General features: G+C 35.6%; 1 protein-coding gene across 27 annotated transcripts in view; it reads right to left on the bottom strand.

The window, feature by feature from the left end:
- Window positions 1–19902, bottom strand: part of LOC307189655 (uncharacterized protein) — a 2229222-nt gene that overhangs the window by 185902 nt on the left and 2023418 nt on the right. For all 27 annotated transcript variants that reach the window (XR_013829263.1, XR_013829264.1, XR_013829268.1 and 24 more), the window contains one exon: window positions 3026–3124. The gene's annotated coding sequence lies outside the window, so the exon portion shown is untranslated. The remainder of the gene's footprint in view (window positions 1–3025; window positions 3125–19902) is intronic.

The following is a 19902-nucleotide window of genomic DNA, read 5'->3' as shown; positions in this document are numbered from 1 at the left end:
AATAAAATTGAAAATTTGGGAGATAGCATGCTTAATCCTGTTATTGTTTTTTTTTATTTTTATGTCTCATATACTTCTAATTATGCTATTCTCCTTTATTGTACTTTCTGTTTCTGTCGTGTTGACTTAAATCATGGCTTTGGTTTAATTCCTAGTTGCATCATTCAACTACAATTGACAGCCTATTGATTCAATCAGTGAATAATTATTTACTACCTACCATGTGTCAGGCCTTTTGCTGGGTGCTGGGAATATAATTAATGAGCAAGGTAGTTATAGACTCTGGTTTCATGAAGTTTGGGTTTTTAAACTAATGTTTCCTCATCTATAAGGTGGAAATTGTACTCTACACTTAAAATTGTACTGTGAATGAATGAACAGATGCATCTAAAAAGATAGCACAGTTGTGACTACCTCATTTATTTATTAACTCACTAATTTATTTACCCCATTATAACCACTGTTTCTGTGTGCTTATGTTTTATCTTGGTAATTTCTTCTAAGTAAGCTGTTCTAAGTACCTGGAGTTCTGTTTCTGAATCCCAGATTGTTCTAACTCTTGTGACTAAATATTCCTGACAACCTACTGGCCTAGCACTCTGGTTATGGTGTGCCCGGGCTGCCCTATCAACTAGATCTACCATGTTGGGTGCAATTTCTCTTTACCGCTTGATGAACTTCTTTGAAGGGCTAGTATGTCTTCCTCTGACCTAACAATAAATTCTTCTGAATCCTTTCATCTTCTGCCTCCACAAATGCCCCATTTTTTAAAAAATTTATTTTTAACTTCTTTATTGGAGTGGGAGTATAATTGCTTTACAATGGTGTGTTAATTTCTGCTGTATGACAAGGTGAATCAGCTATACATATACATATATCTCCATATCCCCTCCCTCTTGCGCCATGTTTAATAGACATTTTAGTTGATATTTTATATGTTTTGATTTATTTAATGCCTAGAAAAACTCTGAGTTTGAATACTAATATTGCAATTATGTAGATATGGTTATTATAGGCTGAAATGTGTTCCTCTAAAATTATTATATTGAAGCCCTAGCCCCCAATACTTCTAAATGTAAGTATATTTGGAGATAGAGCCTTTAAAGAAGTGATTAACTTAAAATGAGGCCATTAGGGTGAGTCCAAATCCAATCTAACTATTGTCCTTATAAAAAGAGGAAATTTGGACATTAGGATGCACACACAGACAAGAGGATATAACAAGAAGGTGGCCATCCACAAGCCAAGGAGAGGGACCTCAGAAGAAACAAAACCTCTTGACACCTTAATCTTGGACTTCTACCTCCAACACCAGAAAGAAAAATGTCTGTTGTTTAAGCCAGACTGTTTATGGAAGTCCAAGCAAACTACTGCATATGGTAAATAAAGTTCTGAGTATATGTACTTTGCTCAAGGTCAACCAATTAAAAAAAACAAGTGGGAATATGATTCAAACACAGATCATTTAATCTAAGTAAACACTTTTTTACATTATGCTATGTTGGCTCACATAAACAGTGGCAGTAATATCATCAGGTTATTAAATGTAACACTTTGCTAACATTGACTTTTAAGATATTCCGAAGGGAGATCATGACATTTCCCATATAGAGTTTCACATGTGGTGGTTGAGTAAGGATGAAAGAACTAACAAAATGGCCCACCTTTCAGAGTTCACTCCTATATTACTAGTCTATGGTTCAATGTTTCCCTCTAATATCTGCTAGGCATACAGACATCCTCAGTTTTTCCAGCTGATGGGGTGACTTGTCCGTGAATAAAGAGAGATGCTGATTTTCAACTGCTATTATTTCTTGTCTTTAATTCATCAGAATGCAAAGGGTAAGACCGATATCTTTTCTGTGATGTGTGCTATAACTTTCACCTGCCAGTTTTCAATCGTCATGAACAGTCAATCAGTCCACAGTCTAAGTTGAAAACTGATTACAAACAGGCAATTTTTTATTATCTCTCGTCTAACCTTTACTATGTATGAAAAACTCAACTCTGATTTCACATTTTTTTGCAATGTGTTTTGGGCTTGTAGAAATGTCCTTGAGCTTTGCCTATTTTTGTGGGTGTCAGCATTTTCAGAGACATGATTTACAGAGGATAGAATCACTTTCAAGAGTGTGAAATTCTGAGTCTACAGCCTCAATAAGACAAAAGTGAAGAAAAGGAATAAGGGAAAATCTCTTGCATCTATAATTTCAAAAGGCAAATTAAAAATAACTCAGAATGTTCACCCAGTAATTACATAAGCTGGTATTTTGTGATTCAAGTTAGTAATCAAAATAATGTAGGTGAAACCTTCTATTAGAAAATAATACATCCTTCAAACTGAGATACTGAACTGCACCCAACTGCAAAAATAAAATGTCCTAATGAAGCTAAAGTTGAGATTAATTGCTTTCATATATTCATTTTTAATGAAGAGTAACAATTGACTTGACAGGCTAATTATTATAACATCCTGGGTCCATAGTATGTAATAAGAGTTATAATGTACCAGTCAATCAAAATCTTTCACTTCTGTTATTGTGCTTGAAATCCTCAAGTTTCTTTGTTTGTCATATTAACTAGATAACATATGGAAATTACTAAAGGTGTTATCCTCGAGAACAGAAGGATGAAATATTCTGCTCATATTTCTACTGAAATTGATGTTGTGAAATGGCTTCGGGTACATTGAGCATAAATTCTTTCCAATTTTTTAATAATTAGTATATTACTGTGGGACATATCGAAATGGAAATTTTGATAAGATTCACTAAAGCTCAGTGCATTCTATTGTTAGACAGTATAGGTTCTTGTAGAATGGAGAGAGATTAGATAAACTTTACAATATAACCCCCTAATAAAAGGTATGTTGGAAGATACTATGATATATAGAAGTTATTCCCGATGTTGCTAGATTGTTTTAACAAAATTTTTCAGTAGCTCTGTGTTCTCTCTATATAAAGTAGAGAAGGTATATTTTCTGAGGAATTTAATTTTTTAAGAGCTTATATTTAAAATTTATTACCTGAATGTGTGTGATTCTTCCTTCAACTGCAATTCAATCTTTCTGATGTACTCGCCCAATCACGTTTGTATAGTACCCTCACATTTATATTGCGAGACCCTGCCAACAAAACACACAAAGAAAACTACAGTGAAAAGGAGGAATGTGAAGCAATTAGTCCAGAAGTCAAGCACATGAAAGGATGGAAATTGAAAATCCTGTTTAGCAATGCAGTGTGGGTGAGAACTCAAGAACAGTTTTCAAGATGTCATTGAGGTACTACTATGATAAAACAGTGCTGATGTACTTATAAGAGGTGTCTGTGAATCATACCTGATGGGAAGAAGTTGAATTTTGTGCTTCATCTAATCTAGGATACCATCAATTATAAGAGTACCACTACCATATTGACTGACTCAACACTTTCTTATCACTTGGAAATTTTATAATTACTGGAAGAGCTTTTTATACATATTCTAATAAAGATAGCCGTCATATATCTCTCTTGGTTAGATGTCTATAAGGAAAAAAGAAAAAATTGATCACATGATTCCTAAAATTTATTCCCAACTCAAGTTTTCTGAAATATTCTTTGACTTGATGTAAGAAATGTCAATATGTTCTTCACAGTGTTGTCCCCTGGATCACCAAGAGAATCGATAATGCAGCATTCTTAAGAGTGCTGACTACTGTCTTTGTTATTTTCTCCTAAGTTGCTGGCAATTCTTTGTATGTTGATGCTGTTGCTTTGTTCTCTTCACTAAGATATGTCAACAGGTTATCAAATAGCAAGCAAAACTCCTATACCTCCCACATTTTTTTTTGGACTGAAACATGGAGGGGTTGCATTTGTCTTCTCCAATGATCAGGAACAGTAGCCAAGTTCGTGCATGCACAGAGCATAACCACATCCTAATATCACCAGATCAATAGTGAACATAATATGCCATCAAATATTAAGATGCAGCTCAATTTAAGACATTAAAATGTGAAAAACAGGGGCTTCCCTGGTGGCGCAGTGGTTGAGAGTCCGCCTGCTGATGCAGGGGACACGGGTTCGTGCCCCGGTCCGGGAAGATCCCACATGCCACGGAGCGGCTGTGTCCGTGAGCCATGGCCGCTGAGCCTGTGCGTCCAGAGCCTGTGCTCCACAACGGGAGAGGCCACAGCAGTGAGAGGCCCGCGTACCGCAAAAGAAAAAAAAAATGTGAAAAACAATGTCACTTAAAGTCAAAGAGTATAATAGGCTCCACCAGGGTTATTCCATTCTTCTAAACACTTCTGAAACACGTTCTAATTCTAGAAACAACTAAGAAATAGAATTTCTGTAATTATTCAATTTTTCTTGCTCAACGTAAGGAAATGAGAAAAGATGGGTTCTGTCATGGGACACCAGATAAGATGCCACTTACTGTAGCTCACAGAGTTCCAGTCATTAGTCTTCATCAAAGTAGGCCCCTTTTAATGGAAATCCAGATCCAATACAGTACTTGAAAATGATCACATCATATTATTGGATGGTTGTACATGCATATCTACTAAATTATTAAAGCAAACTCTTCAAATAAGAACAAGGATAACGGATTGGCTTGATTCTGATCACATACCCCTAATCTCTTCTCGTTAGGCTGCTGTTAAAAATACACTAGCTATGAATAAATAAATAAATATCTCAGGCCTGTGTCTTAAAAATTTGCCTATCTTTGGTTTTCTTGTATACATTTCAGGGGATAACAGATACACTTTGCAATATAATGTCTTATTGCAAGGTTTTTACTACATTAAATATAAAAAGCATTGCTTTGCTCCTGTTCTTGATTCAGTTGTTTCTTCTGATCTCAGGACTACCTTAACTCTACTTATTTTCCACTCTCTCTCTTACAATGCTTCATCTCTTCCCCTCATTCTTTCCCCCCTCCCAAACTGTACATCTGTCTTCCCTAATGTATTTCATCTTTGTCCACTTTTTCCTGGAGAACTGGTCTCAGTCTATCCAGTCCTCCAAGCCAATGATTTCTAGACAATTTCTAGACTCTAACCTTCTATCAGTAAAATAATTGTATGTGGAAGTACAATCTGTGGGTGTGTATATGTGTGTAATACTCTACTAATTTTTACTAACTGTTTTTTAGCCCAAATTCTCATATCTGATTAGGTCATAGTCGACAAACTTTTTACTTCATAATATTACTGATAGGATAGTTGGACACAGGAGTAAAGCTGTCAATCCTGCTCTTGTATTATTATTTGCTTATACCTGTATCAGTTTAGTTTTTGATCTATATGTCTTTAAATGAATATTTTAAAACCATTTTTGTGATGATAAATGTAGTTAAAATTACCATAGTCTATAAGTCCTCTTAACTTAGGCTATATAAATTGCAATGTCCCAATAAACTAAAAGAACTAAAGAGTGAGTATAAGCCTCAGAAGCCCTGAATTGTAGATTTCTCTTCCTTTATGCAGATTGCCTCCCATGTGTTGACATATTTGACACAGAGCTGCTTGAAAATTAATTCAGTCAAGCCTTCCACTAATTATAAATAAAACTTAATTTCTTTAATACATATAGATATTGATATATAGAAGTTGTTATTGTGTTTTCTTTCCTAATTTTAATGAGTCATTTCACATATTCCCTAGAGTGCACAGATTCCTCTTGGAGGTCACTGCTCTGAAATAACACTTTGACCTCTTTGTCACAAGGTCAGGACTCCAATGTTTGCATCTTTCTTCCATTCTTCTGGTTATGCTGACCTCTGCCTACACAAATTTTACTGGTTGGGAAAAATCTAGTTTCCTGCAGACAGCAGACCAAAAAGCAATAAAAGAAATTTTATGTCCACGTAGCTTTCTTGTGTCTGATGTTGAAAATGTTTCCCCTCAGGTACAGACCAAGTGAAAAAATGAACATACATCAAAATATGCCAACTTTCTTTGAAATCTTGCAATTGCTAATGAAAATGATTCACGTTTAGCTCTTTCTAATCTACTATGAATAAATTACATAGGCAAATTTCTCTTTTTTCTCCATTTCTCTTTCTTACTGGGAGATGAAAAATATTGATGAATATAGGTTAAATAACTCCTGTTTTGCTTTATTTTATTGCTTTGCAATTTTTGAACCTAAGTACCACTACATATTTCCAAAATAATTCTGGCTTTCCTGTTTTGATGAAACATAGGTCAATTCTCAAAATTTGGTTAATATTGACTATCTACTCTCTGTGACACATATGTTAAGGACTAGAAATAAAAAATATGCTCATAAAGTCCTCAGGGACTCTGGGTCTAGTGAACAAGACAAATGCACACATATGCAATTCTAATAAAATCTTACACGCACATCCTGTGTATAAGAATATAAGCAAGGGATAATTAATTCTGCTTAGAAAGAAGAGAAGGGAGTTTGGTCTTAAATGATGAATGGCCATTTGAAAATTTAAAGGAAGAAGGAAAGCTAGAAAAAATACATGGAGCATTAAAAAAAATGCTTGGCTCATCCACCAGAAGGCAGAGAGCAGAAGCAAGAAGAACTACAATCCTGCAGCCTGTGAAACAAAAACCACATTCACAAAAGACAGACAAGATGAAAAGGCAGAGGGCTATATACCAGATTAAGGAACAAGATACAACCCCAGAAAAACAACTAAATGGAGAAAGGCAACCTTCCAGAAAAAGAATTCAGAATAATGATAGTGAAGATGATCCAGGACCTCGGAAAAAGAATGGAGGCAAAGATCGAGAAAATGCAAGAAATGTTTAACGAAGACCTAGAAGAGTTAAAAAACAAACAAACAGAGATGAACAATACAATAACTGAAATGAAAACTACACTAGAAGGAATCAATAGCAGAATAACTGAGGCAGAAGAATGGATAATTGACCTGGAAGACAGAATGGTGGAATTCACTGCTGTGGAACAGACTAAAGAAAAAAGAATGAAAAGAAATGAAGACAGCCTAAGAGACCTCTGGGACAACATTAAATGCAACAACATTCACATTATAGGGGTCCCAGAAGGAGAAGAGAGAGAAAGGACCAGAGAAAATATTTGAAGACATTATAGTCGAAAACTTCCCTAACATGGGAAAGGAAATAGCCACCCAAGTCCAGGAAGCGCAGTGAGTCCCATACAGGATAAACCCAAGGAGAAACACACCGAGACACATAGTAATCAAATTGGCAAAAATTAAAGACAAAGAAAAAATTATTGAAAGCAGCAAGGGAAAAACAACAAATAACATACAAGGAAACTCACATAAGGTTAACAGCTGACTTCTCAGCAGAAACTCTACAGGCCAGAAGGGAGTGGCATGATATACTTAAAGTGATGAAAGGGAAGAACCTACAACCAAGATTACTCTACCCGGCAAGGATCTTATCCAGATTCGATGGAGAAATCAAAAGCTTTACAGACAAGCAAAAGCTAAGAGAATTCAGCACCACCAAAGCAGCTCTATAACAAATGCTAAAGGAACTTCTCTAAGTGGGAAACATAAGAGAAGAAAAGGACCTACAAAAACAAACCCAAAACAATTAAGAAAATGGTCATAGGAACATACATATCGATAATTACCTTAAATGTGAGTGGATTAAATGTTCCAACCAAAAGACACAGACATGCTGAATGGATACAGAAACAAGACCCGTATATATGCTGTCTACAAGAGACCCACTTTAGGCCCAGGGACACATACAGACTAAAGTGAGGGCATGGAAAAAGATATTCCATGCAAATGGAAATCAAAAGAAAGCTGGAGTAGCTATACTCATATCAGATAAAATAGAATTTAAAATAAAGAATGTTACAAGAGACAAGGAAGGACACTACATAATGATCAAGGGATCAATCCAAGAAGAAGATATAAGACTTATAAATATATATGCACCCAACATAGGAGCACCTCAATACATAATGCAACTGCTAACAGCTATAAAAGAGAAAATTGAAAGTAACACAATAATAGTGGGGGACTTGAACACCTCACTTACACCAATGGACAGATCATCCAAAATGACAATAAATAAGGAAACATAAGCTGTAAATGACACAACAAACCAGATAGATTTAATTGATATTTATAGGACATTCCATGCAAAAAAAGATTACACTTTCTTCTCAAGTGTGCATGGAACATTCTCCAGGATACATCACATCTTGGGTCACAAATCAAGCCTCAGTAAATTTAAGAAAATTGAAATCATATCAAGCATCTTTTCTGACCACAATGCTATGAGATTAGAAATGAATTACAGGGAAAGAAACGTATAAAACACAAACCCATGGAGGCTAAACAACATGTTACTAAATAACCAAGAGATCACTGAAGTAATCAAAACATACCTAGAGACAAATGACAATGAAAACATGATGATACAAAACCTATGGGATGCAGCAAAAGCAGTTCTAAGAGGGAAGTTTATAGCTATAAAGCCTACCTCAAGAAACGAGAAAAATCTCAAGTAAACAATCTAACCTTACACCTAAAGGAACTAGAGAAAGAAGAACAAACAAAACCCAAAGTTAGCAGAAGGAAAGCAATCATAAAGATCAGAGCAGAAATAAATGAAATAGAAACAAAGAAAACAATAGCAAAGATCAATAAAACTTAAAGCTGGTTCTTTGAGAAGATAAACAAAATTGATAAACCATTAGCCAGACTCATCAAGAAAAAGAGGGAGATGACTCAAATCAATAAAATTAGAAATGAAAAAGGAGAAGTTACAACAGACACCGCAGAAATACAAAGCATCCTAAGAGAATACTACAAGCAACAGTATGCCAATAAAACGGACAACCTGGAACAAATGGACAAATTCTTAGAAAGGTATAACCTTCCAAGACTGAACCAGGAAGAAACAGAAAATATGAACAGACCAATCACAAGTAATGAAGTTAAAACTGTGATTAAACATTTTCCAACAAACCAAAGTCCAGGATCAGATGGCTTCACAGGTGAATTCTATCAAAAATTTAGAGAAGAGCTAACACCCATCCTTCCCAAACTCTTCCAAAAAATTGCAGAGGAAGGAACACTCCCAAACTCATTCTATGAGGCCACCATCACCTTGATACCATAACCAGACAAAGATACTACAAAAAAAGAAACTTACAGGCCGATATCACTGATGAATAAAATACCTAGGAATAAACGTACCTAGGGAGAAAAAATACCTGTATGCAGAAAACTATAAGACACTGATGAAAGTAATTAAAGATGATACCAACAGATGGAGAGAGATACCATGTTCTTGGATTGGAAGAATCAATATTGTGAAAATGACTATACTACCCAAAGCAATCTACAGATTCAATGCAATCCCTATCAGATTACCAATGGCAATTTTACAGAACTAGAACAAATCATCTTAAAATTTGTATGGAGACACAAACCAATGGCAATTTTACAGAACTAGAACAAATCATCTTAAAATTTGTATGGAGACACAAAAGACCCCGAATAGCTAAAGCAGTCTTGAGGAAAAAAAACGGAGCTGGAGGAATCAGACTCCCTGACTTCAGACTATACTACAAAGCTACAGTAATCAAGACAATGTGGTACTGGCACAAAAACAGAAACATAGCTCAATGGAACAAGACAGAAAGCCCAGAGATAAACCCACACACCTATGGTCAACTAATCTATGACAAAGGAGGCAAAGATATACAATGGAGAAAAGAGAGTCTCTTCAATAAGTGGTTTTGGAAAAACTGGAGAGCTACATGTAAAAGAATGAAATCAGAACATTCCCTAACACCATACATAAAAATAAACTCAAAATGGAATCGAGACCTAAATGTGAGATAGGATACTATAAAACTCTTAGAGGAAAAGATAGGAAGAACACTCTTTGACATGTCACAGCAAGATCTTTACTGATCCACCTCCTAAAGTAATGGAAATAAAAACAAAAATAAACAAATGGGACCTAATGAAACTTCAAAGCTTTTGCACAGCAAAGGAAACCATAAACAAGACCAAAAGACAACCCTCAGAATGGGAGAAAATATTTGCAAACAAATCAATGGACAAAGGATTAATCTCCAAAATATATAAACAGCCCATGCAGCTCAATATTAAAGAAACAAACAACCCAATCCAAAAATGGGCAGAAGACCTAAATAGACATTTCTCCAAAGAAGACATACAGATCGCCAAGAAGCACATGAAAAGCTGCTCAACATCACTAATTATGAGAGAAATGCAAATCAAATCTACAATGAGATATCATCTCACACCAGTTAGAATGGGCATCATCAGAAAATCTACAAACCACAAATGCTGGAGAGGGTGTGGAGAAAAGGGAACCCTCTTGCACTGTTGGTGGGAATATAAATTGATACAGCCACTATGGAGAACAGTATGGAGGTTCCTTAAAAAACTAATAATTGAATTACCATATTATCCAGCAATCCCACTACTGGGCATATACCCAGAGATAACCATAATTAAAAAAGACACATGCACCCCTATATTCATTGCAGCAGTATTTACAATAGGCACTCATGGAAGCAACCTAAATGCCCAGCGACAGATGAACAGATAAAGATGATGTGGTACGTATATACAGTGGAATATTACTCAGCCATAAAAAGGAACGTAATTGAGTCATTTGTTGAGACGTGGATGGATCCAGAGACTGTCACACAGAATGAAGTAAGTCAGAAAGAGGAAAAGAAATATTGTATATTAACGCATGAATGTGGACCTAGAAAAATGGTACAGATGAACCGGTTTGCAGGGCAGAAATTGAGACACAGATGTAGAAAACAAACATATGGACACCAAGGGGGGAAACCACAGTAGGGTGGGGATGGTGGTGTGCTGAACTGGGTGATTGAGATTGACATTTATACACTGATATGTATAAAATTGATGACTAATAAGAACCTGCAGTATAAAAAAAAAAATGCTTGGTTCCATGTCATGTGTAATGAGTAAGAGAGGAAGAGAGAATGACTTCACACACAGCTCAATTAGAATTGTTTTTTCCAAAAGGTAAAAACCTCACATTCATCCAAATTGAGATGTTTTATAAAGTTTATTTCATGAGTAAGTCATTTATTTTTGTAATTTGGGGGTATAATCTGTATATATATATATATATATATATATATATATATATATATAAGTTAGAGCTGTTTTTCTTTTAAACAGTAGAATAAATATTTCTGTCTAACTTCATCATAAAACTATTTGATGGTAAATAAGTAGCTGAGAAAATTATAATAAAATCTAAGGCAGAAAACAGAGCAGGCTAAAGATTTGCATTAAAGAACTCACTTATACTTTCGTCATCTATTTCCACAGAATAGCTCAGTTTCAAATAATTTATGTCATTGTATCTTTCTCATAAATATTAACTTTTGTAAGAGAAAGAGTCTAATTTGATTAACCTGGGTCTTGGGACCTGGAAGACAAAGGAGCAACCCACATAGAATTGGGCAGGGTAGTTTTCTAAAAGGCATTGTGACCGAAGGAGCATGGAACAAAATGTGTGCTTGCAAAATTAACAGTTTCTCATCAATTTCATTCCTTCGTTTCTCAGCATAAACACAACATTTTGTTTCATACTTAAATTCAATACTGACATAGCACTTTAGTGGTCTTCTTTTAAAATTTACAATTGCTTGAATAATGCCCCCTCAAAGATTTTATATTCTTCTCTATTACCTTTTCCTAACAGAAAACCTATTTCCCAATGATTTGAATTATTTTTTGTCTATAGAGTGGGTGGCATACGATGCCTAAAAGTTGATAAGACATTATTGACTTCCAATGTACTATAACGATTTTTGTATGCCTTGGTAGATGAACACAGAATTGCAAAAATGGGATTAATTTTAAAAAGATCCAAGAATATACTTCACTGAGTCACCACTCCCACATCTGCTTCTTGGTTCCTAGATTTATGTATTCTGGCTCCAAGAGAAACAGTACTATATTGACCAATGGCTTAGAGAATATAGCATATCCTTCAGCCCTCTCAACCTATGTTAGCATCATCTTATGTCACATGGTCATTTGTTAAATTTTTATCAGAGCCTAGCAGCATGCCAAAAAGTGTTTCTCTGAGGTTAACTACCAAAAGGATCATGGCTTTTCTCCCCCACCTTAGGATCCTACTCTCCAGTTGTGAGAATAATGCTTGCCAAAGGCTCCATCCATTCTATCACAGACACTTTGGGAATCATTGTATCAGCTGCATCTTCAAATTAGTGGAAAGAACCATTAGTGATATAGCCTGGTATTGCTTTGTCTTGCTCTCAAATGTTGCACACAGATTTCACAACTTCTTACTTCACCTGGTAAGTAGGTCATAGAAGGACACCTAAATGTTTTCAAAGTCCTAGGTAGTCATCTAAATATTGTTTTTCTTCTTAGTAGTAGCAGAACAAAAATGAGCAGTATTTCATTTACTTTAGAGATAATATCCTGATATGACTTCAGACCATACAAACTCCAGGAACTTTCCTGAAATAAAATATACATAAAATCTTCCATTTTGCTTTACTATCTCTTACTCTGTGATACTCTTATTTAAACATCTATACATAGCACAAACTCTTACTTTCTGGGCATTAACATCAAAATACTCTCATAGTCATGCAATAATCACTGTGACATTAAGTTAGCCAATAGCATGAATTAAACTGTGACAACAGCAAAAAAACAATAGTGTGGTAGCCTGAATGATAGTCCCCAAATATGTCCACATTCCAATACCCAGAACCCATGAGTGTGTTTCTTTACATGGCAAAAAGTCTTTGCAGGGGTGATTAAATTAAGAAATTTTTGATGGTAGATTATCCAGATGGGTCCCATGTTATCACAAGAGTCCTTATAAAAAGAATACAGGAATGTCAAAATCAGATAAGTAGGTGTGATGAGGGAAGCGAAGGTCTAAGCAATTTGTGGCCACTATCTAAGGAATTCAGGCTATCTCTGGAAGGTAGAAAAGGCAAGGAAATAGATTCTCTCCAGAAAGGAACACCATCCTGTTTATACATTGTAGACTTCTGATAATATATTTCTGTTGTTTTCATCCACTAAAGGACTAGAAGATAGTATATTTTTTGTTTTAAGCCACCAAATTTGCAGCAATCTGTTATAGCAGGAGCAGAAAACTAATACAAAGAGCAAAAGGATACTATTGATTTTACTGGGAAAAATAAACTACTTCAATAACTGATACCAATAGCCAGGAGCTACATTACTTTATCCCAGTAAGGCTACAACATCAAGGATAGTATATAAAGATGCAGTCAGCTTTTTAAAATTAAGCTTCCATAATCCTATCATTTTCTAAGTCTCATCAGGAAATTTCACAGGTCAAATGAAAGATCTGAACAGGGATGGTATGGAAATTTCCACCCTGATTTTTTTTTTTTTTTTAGGTCTTTGATGGTGACTAATATCTTTGAGTTTCCCAAGGATGTCATTACTTTTGTAGGGGAAGAGTCTCCAACAAATTACTCTTGCTCATTCCTTCAATAATGACTCTTACGGTAGAGTTGGTGGAGGATTCTTCCATTTTCTGAGAATATCTATTCATATTATTACTCTCAGCATATGTGAAGAAAAACATATCAAAAGTCTGGGTTTGAGGTCAGAATCAGGCCTCCTCTATTTCCTGAACCCTATAAGCCTGCATTCTTCCCAGCAGGCCACAGTACTACATTTTGTACCCAATGCTTTCTAAAACTTTCAGCTATTTCTCATAATACAGTATTGTTCCGGATATTAATCCAGGTCTCCTTATAGCCAGCTAATGAAAGATTCACAGTATATCTCTGTGGTTGTAAAATGTGCACACAGTTTCCTCTTTAAGACTACACAGCAATTGTATTTCATTTCTAGTAGCCTCCTGGCTCTTTGTCCTATATATATGCAGATCATATATCACCACATGATCTGGTTACCTTTCAATCCGTTATGCTTAATATGATAATCATGATGAGTGAACAGATGCACATAAAAGATCTAATCCAGCTTTCCAATACCTCAAAGTCTGTGACAGTACTTCTTCTAGATATAGACAGGGATTTTTAGTCTTTCAATGTCAGTTAGCAAATTGGATTTAGGTTTGCTCTTTCTCAAACAGAGGCAGCAGCTGTCTACTTAAGCCAGCTCAATAAATGTAGAAACTCTATTGAGAATAACTATTTTGATAAATCCAGCCTGATCCAAAATTATGTTCCTCAGCCCCCTCCTTGGCTAAGCATTCTCAAAATCCAATCTTACAAATAATTTCCAGGCTTTGACTATCCAAATAAGCAAATTCCTGTAAATCCTCTGGGACTAACTCTTAGCTTCACTATGATGAGGGAAGGTAATCTCTCAACAATGCAGATTTCTCTTGCATGAGAAACAAGGATTCTTTCCAGCAAAGGATGTTTCACAAGGCTTTGAGGGATCTGGGCTCTCCAACTGGTCTTATTCTCCCATATACTGTGCCCTACTTGTCCCAGCTGTTGGGGATATATTAGTTCTAGAGCTGTGCTTGAACATCAGAAAGGAAAACTGAAAAGGCTGTAAACTCAACTTATAATTCAGTAATCTACAGAATTAATCTCTAAGATTATTTTGGTGATCCCAGCTCTACGGTTTTTTTCAGCACAGTTACAGAAAGGCCCTGAGTTTCAATCCATGCCTTAAGGTAAGAATTTAAAGATTTGCACTTGTCACTCTTTTGTTTTTAAAATATCGAATATTTCAGAAACAACTCTCCTTCCCCTTGCTTGAAGAATTATTTGACCTTTCTGAGCTGTTCCGTGACAGTAGTTAGTCACCCAAAACCTTGCTCTTGTTGAACACATGGTTCCAGGTGACCACAGGGAAATACTTAATTAGCTGTTAGACCGCTGATTACCTTGGGGCAGTGATTTTCCAGTTCTGGAATGTTAATGGGAATCTCAATGTCATTTCCTGTATTTCAGTGTCATAACCCATTCTAAATACCCCATATTTCACAGAGAGCTTGTGGTGTGAAATTCATTCGAAATCTTTATATCAGTTACTTTGGATACTTGCTAAGGACAAATTTATTTTGGAAAACTTAACTTTCATAATCAAATATAAAACTAAACAAGTAGGCTTCAGAAGGAAATAATATCAGGAGAGCTCCTGGGATTAGGTAGAAGGAACTAATTGGCAGTCTTTTAATTTTACAGAAATTAAGATGATATAGTTCTAGTAGTTTTCCATCTTTGGGTAATGTTCCTTAAAATTCAAATATCTAGATGTGATTTGCCTAGTTTTTGTCACTGTTCCCCACCTTGGCTAGTGTTGGTGGTAGAGGGTGGCATCTGGATTTATAATTCCATCAAGAACACACTGAGTGGAAAAGTAGTGTGCTAAGGGAAGGAAGAAAGGGAAAAGAGGAAGGAGTGCTCTCAGGCAAAAACAACAAATGACCAATAAAGTTTTGAAACATTAATGCAGTTAGCTCTCAAATTCGAGCCCCAATTTATATACATATCTATCTCTCTATCTTATCTAATTTCATATACAATTTATGTATTTACATATAAATAATGAGAAAACTATTATTTCTTTTAGGGCTTTAGCTTATACACGACACTCATAAAAGCTAAAAGCTAACTCAGAAAGCTATCCAATAACTAGTCTATAACCTATAGGCATCTTAATTATTTAAATTATATCACATAAATATCACATTTATGTATCATATGCAAGACTGTGTTTGTAATATAATTACAGCATATGCATAATAAGTGATTTAATTCACATGTTCCAATTTAAAGTGAACAAAACCTCCATTCTGGGTGGTTACAGTGTAAAATGTATATAAAGGCAGGGAATTAGAAGGAAAGGAGGAAAAAAATCTAGAAACTGAAGACTTGGAATCAATATCTGGCTGCTTCACTTTTCAAAAATACATGTATAAATCTTTAAAATATGTTTTTAGGCCTAAATTTTAAAATGCCTTCAAAAAATGGGAAAAAAAAGACCAACCTCCTACCTACTGGTTAAAGGTTGATGTCCACAACTTAGTGAACATGGAATAGACAGCGGTTTCAGAAACTACTGTGTCAGAAAACAATTGTATATACATGTCTGTGTGTGTAATGCAGGGGAGTAGAATAGGCCACCCACAAATATGCCAGTTTTGCAATGTGGATTATTACAAGCTGAAGACAATCAAGACCCAACAGACTCAGGAAGACTGTTTATCTTCCCTTTAACTGTCTAAAAAATTTAGATGGAGGCCTTGTACCAGGAAAAGAGCTAATATCAAAGATAACTTTTTTCTGTCAGAAAGATTTATCTGCATGGCATGACAAACATTTGTTTACCAAACATCTGCTCTTCTCATTTTCCTGTAATTTATCTTCCTTCCCTTGAAGCCCCAAACGCCTACCCACTTCTGCTTAGCTCAGGATGGCACATCAGCTTCAACTGCCTGACTTTGGGTATCATGTCTTTGGGGGCTCTCATATGTAGTAAATTTGTTTTTCTCCCTTTAATCTGTCTTATGTCAATTTTATTATTAGGCTAGCCAAAGAATCTAGAAAAAAAGAAGGGAAAAGTTTACCACCTCTACAAATGCAATGATTAAGAGGATGGGTTAGCAAGTCAGGCTGAATGGGATCAAAATGTGATCCCACTATTTGCTGGCTGTATGACCTTGGGAGAATCTCTGTCTCTAAATTTCAATTTCTTCATCTGTAAAATGGCAGTTATGATACAGCACATAGTAGTTATAAGGATTAAATAAGCTAATGCAGTTAGCATAGAGGGTCTACTCCAAATTAAGTATACTCAAAACATATAAAGATTATTTATCCATTGATTTATATTTATACATGGACATTTTATTTATATATATATATATATACACACACACACACACATATATATGTAAAACATGGTGTGTTTTACACCATCATTCTAACGCATGTTACTCTATAGTCAAGATATATTTAATCCATAAAATAGCATGAGAGAACTGGATAAGAAAAATGAAAATCCCTTTTTAACTTTCTTACGACTTCACAAGTAACTAGAGGTGAAAAGGAGCAGCAGCTAGTAAGCTCAGCAATTCTCAGTGGCGTAGGGGATTTCTGAGTAATTTTTTTCCTTTCTTCTTAAGTAGTTTCTCTCTTATTAAACTGTGAATAGATGCATACATGGGTATTGAGTCAGATCTGTAAAGCATAAGCAGAATTTACTGTCTACCCTCTAGCATTTTTTTTGTAATGCAGATTAACAGTTCTCATGGCTTTTTTCCCAAGGTAAAGAACCAGAGGACCAATAAGAGTTCAGGAAATACACTTTGTTCTTTAAAAATCAGCACAACGGAGACAGAGCACATAGAGACAAAGTATTCAGATTACTTTTCTTTATCTTTCCATGTACCCAGTGACTATGTGATGAGTTTCCACTTGCATGCTGAGTTTTCTGGTGAAATAATTTTTAAAAGGTCATCCTTCTGAAAACATGATGAAACGGTAAAATCTCAGAGTTTGAAAACAGATGAGGTCTAATTTACCCAGAGGACTAAGATGATTAAATTTAGATTCCAACCTCTTCCTAAACTACCAAATACAAGGTTAGATACAACTAGGTGATACATGGTCGGTCCCTTTAGTAATTAATTTACCACTTGAGTCACACTGGATGCTTTTAAGTAGCTAGTAATGGAAAACCCGACTAAAATTGAATCAAACCACAAGGATTTTTATGACTTAGGACTTCAGAAGGCACATGGTCCAAAGTTTTGTTCAATGGCTTGGGAAGGCCAGCAGCTACCCAAGATTTTCTGATCCTTTTGCTAAATCATATTCAGTTTGATGGGAATTTCTCTTTACATGTACTATATCAACAGGGCAGTGTAACAAAGCAGGAAGAAAGATGAGGTTGGGGATAACAGGTGAAGATCTTTCTCTTCCAGCCCCAGATCATTTCTCTTTGTATTTCATTGATCACAACTAGGCCATGTGCCTGCTCTTAGTTGAGAAATGAGTGAAAAAAAACTAGCATTTTTCACCTATGTAGCAGTGAAAAATTAGGAGGCATCACTTAGATTGCATGAAATAACTGGAGTAAGAACAGTTAGTTGAATAAGAAATATGTTGATATATCACATGCTTCATTGACAAGAAAAACAGAAACTTAATTACTTCAAGTGTGCTACATCATTTACTGGGTTACTCCTCAGCACCTTTTGACCCCATCAGCCTATGGTATATTTAAATCTCAAAAAATATTTTGATACTGCCAAAGAAATTTAAAAGCATTCCAATGCCCACCTGGTTTCCCATTCACTAACATTACATGACTGCACAGCCCATCCATCTGCTTTGTCATCATAAGTTTTCATTTCAGCATATTTCATCCAACAATAGTAATATTCCAAACAAGCAGTCTCTTCATGAGAAAGTGATGGAAAAAACAAATTCTGCCTATGTTCCTGGTTCTAAAACTAAAGTCTGATTAAAAGAGAACATTTTTTTCTTCTACTTCCATGACTCATTTTTCTAGTTCTTTACCAGGTAACACAAGACATATAACTGGTGCAAATGCAGATACAGTGAACCACAGTGAAAGGATGCTTTCTATCCCATTGCCCTGTGATCTCAAATCTTTGGACCAGAAAAAAACACCCCAGAACTGAATCCTTGTTATTTGCCTCCCACCCTCCTGCTCTCCTCTTCTAATTTCCCCATAAATCAGGAAGGTAGATGTTACAAACAATTGGTCAAGTTTAAGGAGATATTGCTATGGTCTTATGGAGGGAAATTTTTTTTTTTTTTTTTTTTAGCAGAAACCTTTGTAATATAACTTTTGAATTAAAGCCTAAGTTCCTTCCATTTGAATTTTACTATGTATTTTTATGACTTGAAAGCATAGTAATATGATGTAGAGATTCTTTCGATTACACTATTAAAAACATATTTTCGGGCTTCCCTGGTGGCGCAGTGGTTGAGAATCTGCCTGCTAATGCAGGAGACACGGGTTCGAGCCCTGGTCTGGGAGGATCCCACATGCCGCGGAGCAACTAGGTCCGTGAGCCACAAATACTGAGCCTGCACGTCTGGAGCCTGTTGCTTCGAAACAAGAGAGGCCGCAACAGTGAGAGGCACGCACACCGCAATGAAGAGTGGCCCCCGCTTGCCACAACTAGAGAAAGCCCTTGCACAGAAACGAAAACCCAACACAACAAAAATAAATAAATTAATAAACTCCTACCCCCAACATCTTCTTTAAAAAAAAAAAAACAAAAAAACACATATTTTCTCAATCTATCATATATTACATATGTTGCTACTTGGCAGCTACTTGAAGTTTATAACTAGAATATGTGAAATTCTTAATAGAATTTCTAGTATTCCAGGCATTATTTAACTGCATGGCTGAATTTAAGAGGAAATAAATATTTCATATTTGAGCAAAACTTTTGTAGCTTAGGATGGTTTCCAGATTTATGTAGGTGCCTCTTTTCTGACCCATCTCTCTTTAATAAAGATTGAGCCACTGGTGGACCCACTGAAGTCTATCTTTTGCTTCTGGATTTCAGGTGCATGAAACTCTCCATCTTGTTAAATCTTCCCCTGATGGGGAAAACATTTGAAATCCCCCCAAATGTATTATTAAATTCTCTTTCAAAGGGATAGTTGAGGAAAATATAAAGTGCCACATTTTCTTTTAGCACCTAGGGATAATGCAATATTTTCTCTTATTCTCCTCTAAGATCTCTAGGTTTGCAACTGCTGAGGTGGGTGTGGAAAAAGGCATTAGCATCAAGATTTGCAGTGCTCTGAGTGGGCAAGTGTCACTTTTAGTTTGAGCTCTGCAACTCTCTCTCTACCTCTAGCTTCAGGGCTCCATCTTCATTGCTTCGACCCTTAGACAAACACAGTATTCACA

The sequence above is a fragment of the Stenella coeruleoalba genome (assembly GCF_951394435.1).
Source record: "Stenella coeruleoalba genome assembly, chromosome: 7".
NCBI lineage: Eukaryota > Metazoa > Chordata > Mammalia > Artiodactyla > Delphinidae > Stenella > Stenella coeruleoalba.
Note: the sequence above shows the minus strand (reverse complement) of the source record. Positions and strands in the feature narration are given on the sequence as shown.